The 9,356-nt window shown below is 34.0% G+C and overlaps 1 protein-coding gene and 2 long non-coding RNA genes across 3 annotated transcripts in view; 1 reads left to right on the top strand and 2 right to left on the bottom strand.

Annotated features, from left to right (window-relative positions):
* The window catches only part of LOC125678264 (uncharacterized), a 61,361-nt gene extending 57,531 nt beyond the window's left edge, over positions 1-3,830 (bottom strand). Inside the window, exon 1 of the mRNA XM_056155350.1 lies at positions 3,761-3,830. The gene's annotated coding sequence lies outside the window, so the exon portion shown is untranslated. The remainder of the gene's footprint in view (positions 1-3,760) is intronic.
* Positions 3,831-4,739: 909 nt separating this feature from the next.
* LOC130051951 (uncharacterized) lies at positions 4,740-5,644 on the top strand. The gene is made up of 2 exons (XR_008800237.1): positions 4,740-5,098; positions 5,227-5,644. It is a non-coding gene; the product is annotated as an uncharacterized LOC130051951 (long non-coding RNA).
* Positions 5,645-6,144: 500 nt separating this feature from the next.
* Positions 6,145-7,483, bottom strand: LOC125682458 (uncharacterized). Its single transcript, XR_007372557.2, has 2 exons — positions 7,044-7,483; positions 6,145-6,590 (listed from the first exon to the last, which is right to left on the bottom strand). It is a non-coding gene; the product is annotated as an uncharacterized LOC125682458 (long non-coding RNA).
* Between the last annotated feature and the right edge of the window lie 1,873 nt (positions 7,484-9,356).

Raw genomic sequence — 9,356 nt, 5'->3', positions numbered from 1 at the left:
AAGTGTGTACAAAGGAACTATTTGATGTTGGTAGCTGAGGCTACTTCCTGAGGTGAACTTCGGCTGTTTACACACCTGTGAAAACACGTGGATTTGAATGCAGTCTTGTTTACGGGTACAATTTTTCGAAAATGTCGCGTAGGGTATTGTTTTTCCGGTGTCGGCAGACAAGACAGGTAACATAGAACATTTCCGACTGCGTTATTTGGCATAAATTTTGCAAACTGATTTTTAATTTAAAAAAATTATCTCAATTGTAAGTATATATTGAAAATAATTACCGGTGTGATACCTAATACAACCTATTCGAAAGAAGAGTTATCGGACTTTGGATATGAAAAGTTAACCTGTACAAAACAACCATTATATTATTGTCAAAACATTTATAAATGTAAATATTCTGGAATATCCATTGTTTCACATCTATAATCATCATTTGAAACTTCAGGTACCCAAATATTTCAACATGGTTAATGGTTATTAGAGACCTGTTCATATTTAGTTTATTTTGCAACATGAATAAATATATATACATGTATTCTCGATACTGTCCATGTTTATTTGGAACATTACTCTGCAAGTTTTTAATTGTAACTCAATTTACCGTAACCACAGAATTATAGATTTTTTTTGCAAAATCATGCGTTTTAAAAACATAACTGTGATGTCATTTGTCAAAGGATCGATCGTTTTCTAATTCCTACAACCACTATATAATTATTGAAAGTTTTAAACAGTATAATTGCTTTAAAAATCATACATATGTATACAAACAAGTAGCACTATTTTTGTTACAAACAAATCTGAATAGAGTTTGCAACTCAACATTGGTACATCATTCACTTCTTTTTAGACGGGGTCACGTGACCCCGTTATTAGTTTACTGTCAGTCGAGGCCTCAAAACGGAAGCCGTGCGGAGAACGCATGAATTGAATCTACGTGGCGGAAGAAAAGAGTGCATTAAATTGCGCTGATCATTTTGTCCACATATTTGAAAAATATAAGATCAATATTTTGAAGAAAAAAAACCAATCTTTTTATTTTTCATTGATTTATTAGATGAATTCGAATTATCTTTCAAACAGAAACAATTGTTTTCATGAGCAAATATTCTTACTTTGTTTACATCCGGTCTTTTTTACGGAAGAAACCGAGAATATGCGAATGTATCCGGAGTTTGTCGTGTAATTTATTCTATGCACGCAAAAAATAGTTTTAATGCAAGCCAACAATATTACCCCCCGACAACTGTACAAGCGAGTTCTTTTGGACGTTTTTCTTATTTATTTTGAGGTCTAAGGGTCAAAATCTCTTTTTCACTATATACTGTAGATATACTGTAGATTTGAGCTTGCCTCTAACTTTTATACATGTACTTGCTGGTGCATGTTTATCAGACTTCAAATCCTGATGACATTCAAGATTCATGTTGCTTTTGAAATCCAAAGGCCAAAGGTCAAGGTCATTATCACACTAAATACCTATTGCGGTCATTCAAAGCTTCATACTTATAAACTATATAAAATACGTGCATGTTTTTACCTCGTGAATGCAAGCGTGCATAATTTTCCAAACTGCAACTCGGCCATACGCATCTTTGATGCATAATATTTTGAAATTATATAATTTACAGCTCTTTATATTATATTATTTTAAAAAAGATGTCTGGCTTGTGGACTTGTATATTTATGATTGACTATCACATGTATATATCTTTCATTGCATAGGAAACTTCTAGTCCTAATGTGTGTCAAAAAATTTGAAATTATGTAAATATTTGTTAAAATGTTTACAATTTACATGTACATATTTACAGCTCTAGTAGTTTAGAAACTATTTTTATGCCCCCGAGATCGAAGATCAGGGGGCATATTGTTTTTGTCGTGTCTGACATTCTGTAATTCTGTCTGAAGCTTTAACCTTGCTAATAACTTTTGAACAGTAAGTGCTAGAGCTTTGATATTTCACAAGAGGATTCCTTGTGACAAGACCTTTCCGTATGTACTAAACCTTTTGACATTGACATTTGACCTACTTTTAAAAAGATTGACATTGGTCATTACTTCTAAATGGTAAATATTACAGCTTTCATGTTGCACTTGAGCATTTCTTGTGACAAGATCTTTCTACTGGTACCAAGATATTTGTCTTTGTGACCTTGGCCATCTTCGGAATTGGCCATTATCGGGGGCATTTTGTGTTTCACAAACACATCTTGTTTTATACAAGTTTGGAGTGTTTGCATGTCCATCTCATTATAACATTTTCTGTGATACTGAAAATAGCGATGAAAACTCAGCATTGCAATTTATTTAACCCTGATCAGGCATCAGTCTGTATTATTAACTCAAAATTACACATTGCAACAGTATTATATTCTTTTCACAATCATAGTTCACTGTTCTGTATCGATGTTATTACTATCAACAGTAATGCTTTTACAATTGTTAATTGTCCAGATACTGGTATATGCATAACATTCTAAAATGCCTGAATTTGCAGCACTTCATGTTATATTTTTTCACTTGAGGGGACAGTTGTCTGACTTGTGGACTTGTTTATTTATGTTGGACTGTAACATGTAAATATTTTTCATTACATAGGAAACTTCTAGCCCAAATGTGTGTCAAAAATTGAAATTACTATGTTACCAATTTTGTTACAATGTTTACAATTTACATGTTCTTGTTTACAGTTTTAGTAGTTTAGAAAATTGTCTTTACTAAAGAAAGAATTGGAGTGTTTACATATCCACTTGATTATAACCTTTCATGTATTATTGACAGGTTGTATTGTGCAATTCCAAAGTATGCCATTATCAATTTTATCTTTAACATTTGGTTTCATTATGTTGGTCCATAAAAATTGATCTATTAAACATATACTGTCATATGTCAGCCTATCATATGTTATCTTTCTGTTCTGTTGACATATTAAACTTTGTTCCATACTTTTATCTATATTTCTTTTCATTTACTTTACTATAGCATTCATGCTTTTCACAAGAGTTCAGCACCTGATTTGGCTATTATATATGAATAGCTGAAGAGCTAAGTGCACAAGTTAAAATGGCGACCCTCACTATAAGATACAAACCAAGAATATTGAGGTTTAATAAGGAAGGAACTATCTCGGCGAAATGATAACCAAGAATATCGAGTTCTGGATCATATTGATTAAACAAAACTGGCCACAAGACTAGGAGGTCACAATACAAGCATTCCTTTAGATATTCGTTTTGGCCTCAAAACCATAAAAAAAGGAACAGACTTCAAGAACATTTCGATATCGAACACTTCTTTTCTTACCGGTATATCAAAAACACGAATAGGAAGTTGTACGTAAATCTGCATTTCAAGAACTATGTCTGATTAAAGTATTTGTCTAGAGAGTTTTCATATGAATTGTCATATTAGCATAACTGCACCATTTCTGAAAGTTATGCATTGAATATTTTGACCCCGTCTTTCAGTACTTTGATTATTACATGTGTTTGTTGGTAAGCAAGCCTCAGGGAATCTAGTTTTTCAAAATCAAAGATTGCTTATACCTATTTATAACACATCTAGCATTTGAAGAGATTGGGATGGGGGAATTTGATTGATGTCATCCCCCCCCCCCCCCACACACACACTTCTTTCTCTTTCTCCCTCTCATTGTAAACAATATTCTGCTCATTACTGTTCTATTCAAGTATAGAGTAAATTTTCGATCTTGAAAACTTTGTATCAAAATTTTAAAACATGCTATATAACTTACTTATATCCCAGACTTGCCTTCACTTTGTCGCCTTCACAGCTGGTAGACATCTCATAGGAAACGCAGCGACGGAAATGAAAGCCACAATAACAACCGAAAACAAAAGAAACAAGAGGCCCATGGCCACATTGCTCACCTGAGTCACATTGGCTCATATTTAAAGATTTTGCCTATATGTTCGCATCACAGGCAACTGTATCGCTTGGGCTCGAATCTACTATTAAAGAATAAAGGTATAGAACTCTAAATATAGGGAACCCTAGTTAGCCGTTGTAAAATCAATAAACCAAATGATATAAAATTATACTCTGTATTCTAATATATTCATATATAACCAATCTACATTATCATCAAAATTCATCCCGAAATTCCGTATATTTCCCAAGATTAGCTGCAATAATGTAGCCCTATCCAATTTTTTTTAATTCTGACGTTTTCGGGATAGGGCTACAATACCATAGGATCTCCGTAATGGTGCAAAATAATTTTATGAATAACCGATAATAAACTCTGTGTATTCACTGTTATGATCGTGTGCAGGATTGGACAAAACAAGATGGCAGACGGAATTTCCAAACAAAGGTAGGCTCTTAAAACTCTTCATTTTACCGACTTATTAGACGACGAATTTATGAATTTAAAACACTGCCGGGCCAGGGAGGCATCATTAAGTTGATTGGTTGTTGGAATTCTTACTCATGTACACGTACAACTCTAAATTCATTGATCGAAGTTGACGATGTTGCCTCGATAGAATTCGAAGCGGGCGAAGATGTTTCTAATCATGTTTTCATGCATTTTCAGAAAGATACTTTTTGGTAAAATAGACTCTGCACATATCTTTTGATGAAAACTTGAACCAGTGTATGCGATTTGTCCCTTAAATTGCCTTGGTTAGATAGATATCTTGACTTGAACATTTGCTAATGTGCAGGATTGGACTGTGGTCGTTTCCACGATATAAGTGCCGGATTGGACCTCGATTTTGGTTCAGGATTGGACCCTCTTTTTATCTTTATTTTCAAAATCCTTTATATTTTCGAATCTCGACTTCACTTTATCATATTTTAGTTTGATTAATGTATCTTATTAGATTCTCAGACATTTCCAACATGACCATGGTGTATTTTGAATTTTTTTTTTACTGTTATCAAATTACATCGTCGTTTAAGTTCCCAACGACGACAATTGCTACTGTAAAAATATTCATTCGCTATCTCCTTCAAATTGAACCAATATAACAGATCTATACATGAATCACCAATCTTTGCTTACGACAGATGTAACGTTGACTGTTCGTATCCAGGATATATAAGGCCATTTTGACCTATAAAACACGTGAGAAATTATCATCATTTTATAATCCTCTGTAACAATATATATTCGACGTTTCCTGAATTCAATTAACCCGCTTACATATTCCCTAATTCCAAACTCTGTTATATAGATTTTCTCCTTTGTTTCAGGTATCAAGCCCTAGAACTTCATTCCATGAGATGGGTACACTTCGAATGTGCGAAATTGGTGGTGAGGAATTCAAGACCAATTCTGAATTTCGTAGGCATGTAAAAAGGAAACATCAATCAGAGAAATTGTCTTCGTTTGTGACCAGTGCAACACACGCTTTTGCACATTATAAAAGAAACATGAAGTAAAAAAAATTACATTGTTTTCTGAATACACGAAGTGTATACATATACCATGGCAGCCGATTTATATATCCGTTAATGTACATTATGAAACGATTATTTTTACGGTATTATGCTTTGTTTTACAGAGATACTACTAATCTTTTACATTGCATTTTACACATGTTGATTTGTTATTTCATTGAACCAGAAGTGTTCTTAATTTTTACTTGTTATTAAATATATTTCAATGTTATTGCGTTTGTATTGAACTGATAACAACTAGTGAAAAATTTGTATTGAAGAGTAACCTCTCATCTGAGCAGCAAATATTGAAGAAGAAAAAACATCATGGACAAAACTGCTTTTCATTTAGGTTCATATTTCAGCTACAGGAGTGATATTGCGAATTTCTGAGAAAATATCCTTTTTATTTTCTTTCATCATTATATGCACTCTAAGGTTGAATTCAATGTAATTACAAGAAACGAAAGGTTTTTAAATACAAAAATACTGATATTTACTACATTCCAACAAACACTTTTACCGTAAGTAATTATCCTTGTAAGTGAGTTGGCCTCGATATCTTGCACGACATATGCACTCAAGATTATTAGAATTAAAATGATAGGGAAATTTTTCAAAAGATAATAAATCCCGCTTTAACAATCAAAACTGGTTCCAGCAGAAGCATACATATGAAAGGAACAAGTGCATGTGGACAAATGATTAAGTATTGAAAACATGAACATCTCAACATCTTATAGTCTTTATTGTCATTGAACAGCTTTGTGAAATGTAAACCATCATGCCTGAAGAGATTATTATACGTCAAACCATGCTCAGTTTTAATAATTCCATGCAGATATCACAAACGTTAAGTGGTTGGGAATCGAACATGGTTTACATGTGTATATACAATATAAATGTATTTGCTTCTGAAAAATGAAGACTTTTCAACACGTTGATCTTCGAGAACAAGGCTCCTTCTAACGTGTGGCAGAACTTTAGATTCATGTGCGCGGTGAAATTCTCAAACACTTAAAGATTTTCGAGCTGGCTCTTCCGGCTTACTGATAGTTCCTTGCTCCACGTGCTCTTTTAGGTTTGTCAAAACCATGGTTTTAGTAGGAGACATAAAATAGAACACACTTCATTCACTTGCAACTTTTAAGCTTAAGGAAGTCCGCTCCTGACTGGATCTGTAAGAAGAAAAAAATGCATATATTTAAGAAAGGGTCCAATCCTGAACCAAAATCGAGGTCCAATCCGCCACGTTTATCGTGGAAACGACCACAGTCCAATCCTGCACATTAGCAAATGTTCAAGTCAAAATATCTATCTAACCAAGGCAATTTAAGGGACAAATCGCATACACTGGTTTAAGTTTTCATCAAAAGATATGTGCAGTCTATTTTACCGAAAGTATCTTTCTTAAAATGCATGAAAACATGATTAGAAACATCTTCGCCCGCTTCGAATTCTATCGAGGCAACATCATCAACTTCGATCAATGAATTTAGAGTTGCACGTGTACATGAGTAAGAATTCCAACAACCAATCAACTTAATGATGCCTCCCTGGCCCGGCAGTGTTTTAAATTCATAAATTCGTCGTCTAATAAGTTGGTAAAATGAAGAGTTTTAAGAGCCTACCTTTGTTTAAGAAATGCCGTCTGCCATCTTGTTTTGTCCAATCCTGCACACGATCATGACAGTGGTATTAGTCCCAAATGTTGTTTACACCAAAAGGAGTACCAACTTTGTGCTCGGGCATGTCTAATAAAGGTGTTTTTCATTAAATATAATGTACAGCATGCAAAATTCTTCGTCTGCTCCGCCGTGCTTGTTATCGCGAGATCTCGTAAGTGGATCTAATGAAAAACCTAAACATTGACAATCAGCGAGAACATGTAGTTACTCGAGCCACTTCGACAAAGAGAGGAAAATCATATTGTTGCAGAAAGAATTTACACTCTGCTGTTCGGTTTTTAACTTGATATTAAATTCAAACCTTTTCAATACCGACGAAATAGCTTTCGCCTCCATACTTGTCCATTGATGTAAATACTACCTTATATGGCATATGCAAATGACTTGACAATCGGAAGTTTATATACTTCAGTACATCAAACATGGCGCACAAATATGAATCGAGAAATTGGAATTTATTGAAATTGTTGAAAACGGTAGAATAGAGCCTCGCAAATCTTAAGTTGCAGGTTGTAAATTTATATATTGACTAAGAAACATAGAATATCATTTTATTTACGTAAAGAAAATCAGGAAATGTATAGAATGAGCGCAAATGTTGCGGGAGTGAATCTCTCCCGCATTTGCACCATTACGGAGATCCTAACGAGTTGTAGCCCTCTCCCTAAAAAAAAAAAAATCAGAGAGGGCTACATTATTGCAGCTATTCCCAAGATATGCAGAAATGAATTCCGAAAAAATGCCTACTATTTTTGGTCGAATTTTAGCTGGACCCTGCCACTATACGACTAAACAGAATGTTTGAGCATTGCAACAAGCTATTACATAGAATTCGCAGCATTAGGTATCATTTCTAAGTTGAATTTCTTACCCCAATTCATGAACTGAAGTCCATAATAGTTCCAAGTGACTGAAAATTTTAAAACCGTCTGTACTTTCACCTATCACAGCATTTTAACCGGTGCCATTAACTACCCAAATTAACATCAACATTTTAAATCGTCAAACACATGTGTAAATGTGGTTTGGATGAAAATAGACACAATAAGACATTTTGTATCTTTTATATAAAGACTTGTCATTAGCATAATTTATGTACTATAATGAATTAATATTGATAAAAATTAGTATTTGAGTCTCTAAATCGTTTTTGGTCATTTCATCCTTTTTGGGTTATTAGTTGCACCGGTCACAATGGCTGTGGTAAGTGAAAGTACAGACGGTTTTAGAATTTTGAGTCACTTGGAGCTATGATGGACTTCAGTTCATAAATTGGGGTAAGAAATTCAATTTAGAAATTGACGGACAGACAGACGACGGACAACAGACGATCAGAAAAGCTCACCTGAGCTTTCAGCTCAGGTGAGCTAAAAAAGAAACACCCAAAAATTCACACACATACCTGATTGTGGGTGAAACGGCATTACTATTATGTAATACCGACGAGTGGCAGCGTGACATGGGTAATTAAACTGATTATTACATCACAGGTTGACAGGACAATCTACACTCTTATAATCATATCAAACATAAATGTTAAAATAATGTGTTGTTCATTTGGGTTTTTTTCTCTTCCTTTTCTATCATAATTTGATTTTAACAAAAATTCTGATTAATTATTGATCCATGGTATAAAACACAGCCTAAAAACAAAACACGTGGACACACTAAATGGTTTATATTCTTTTCAGTTGTCTCCTTGTCTGCTAAATGTGTAGCGTGCCTAAAGGATAATTTAATCTGTGATTCACTGTGTCAGACGGCCATTGAACATTTAGACATTTAATCTACGAATAACCATTGCATCGACGATTCCGAAGACAAATTGAATATAATCATAAAATCTGTGTAACACTGACATAAATCGCCATATATTTGTGATTAATTACTTGTGGACAATATCAGTTTGGTTTATTGTAAATTTTGATGTTTTGAACCCCTCCCCCCCCCCCCCAAAAAAAAAACTCAGTCGGTACGATTCTCATTCACAAAACCTACCATTCCTTTTATGAACCTCTACACACTCAGAAGTTGTATCACTACGTCCCAAAGGGGTTCCTTTCATTTCATGCAGAATCGAATCGTAATTATATTGGGTGTTGTAATGTGATAACTCCCAGTTAGAAATAAACACCATTGAAATGCAACATCTGTGTAACATAAATCCTTAAAAGATAAAAGTAATCAAAATTTTGACGTAAAGTTTATGGTCTTGAGATCTAATATCCTTTCCGGGGCTATGGGAATTTTACTGAA

The sequence above is a fragment of the Ostrea edulis genome, chromosome 2 (genome assembly GCF_947568905.1).
Source record: "Ostrea edulis chromosome 2, xbOstEdul1.1, whole genome shotgun sequence".
NCBI classification, from domain to species: Eukaryota; Metazoa; Mollusca; class Bivalvia; order Ostreida; family Ostreidae; genus Ostrea; species Ostrea edulis.
The sequence above is the reverse complement of the archived record's forward strand: the minus strand, read 5'-3'. Positions and strand labels throughout refer to the sequence as shown.